Below are 951 nucleotides of genomic sequence, written 5' to 3'. Positions count from 1 at the left end.
GGCAGATGGGCGAGGGAGCCCAGGGCTGCCCGTTCTGCCCGCCGCCTTCTCCCCGGCGCCTGTGCTCCCCCCTTCCCACAGGGCTTGGGCTGAGGCTCCCTTAGCTTTGGGTGGGCATGAGGAACGTGCCCTCTCCCTCAAGGGCTGGAGGAGCCACAATGCAGCTCCGCAGCCGGGAGAGGCGACGTACGGGGGACCCTCTATCCCTACAGCTGCGCTGCAAGCGCCGTCACAACCCCCTGCGAGGGGAGAGACAACCCACCTGCCCATGAGCTTTCCTGCGGAGCCTGGGAGATGGCAGCTCGGCCCTTTCTGGCCACCAGCCTTGAAAGCTGCCTGCACAAGGCTGCGGCTGCTGGGGGGCTCCTTGGCTCCTGCGCCCGTGTCGCCCCATGCCAGCAGAAGACACTCCGGCACCCCAAGCAAATCTTATCACCTGAGCCCCTGGCTACCTCCTGGCCCTCCCAGCCTTCCCAGGGCAGCCCTGTTCGCTCCTCCTCCCCCGCCTGCCGCAGAAGGTGTCAGAGGCATCAAGGGGCAGGAGCTGTCAGAGGCACAAGCGGAGCTGTTGCTACGCAACCCTGGCGGTGCAGCAATTAACGCTGGGGAAAACGTGCTGTGCTCTGAAGCTATTTGCATAGCTGCGTGCTGCAATACATTTGTTTGCATTGTGCCTCTACTCTTTAGCGGAGTTTGAAGTCAACCCTTCCCCCAGCTCTTGCTGGGTGTGGGGGGGACCCGGGGCTTCCAACAAAGGCCATGTGGTTGGCGACGATGGGGCTGGGGGAAGGCAGGGGTTTGTCTGTCCGTAACACCTATACACTGCCCAGGTATAGGATTTACAAGCATGGGGGAGCAAGGACAAGTTACCGGGGTTTCATCCTGCGCAGCCTGAGGAGCCTTGCCCACCTTGCGGAGCTGGCTCCTGCCGTGCCCCTGACCACATCTCCC

This window comes from Egretta garzetta, unplaced genomic scaffold, assembly GCF_000687185.1.
Source record: "Egretta garzetta isolate BGI_Z169 unplaced genomic scaffold, ASM68718v1 scaffold135, whole genome shotgun sequence".
Classification (NCBI taxonomy): Eukaryota; Metazoa; Chordata; class Aves; order Pelecaniformes; family Ardeidae; genus Egretta; species Egretta garzetta.
Note: the sequence above shows the minus strand (reverse complement) of the source record.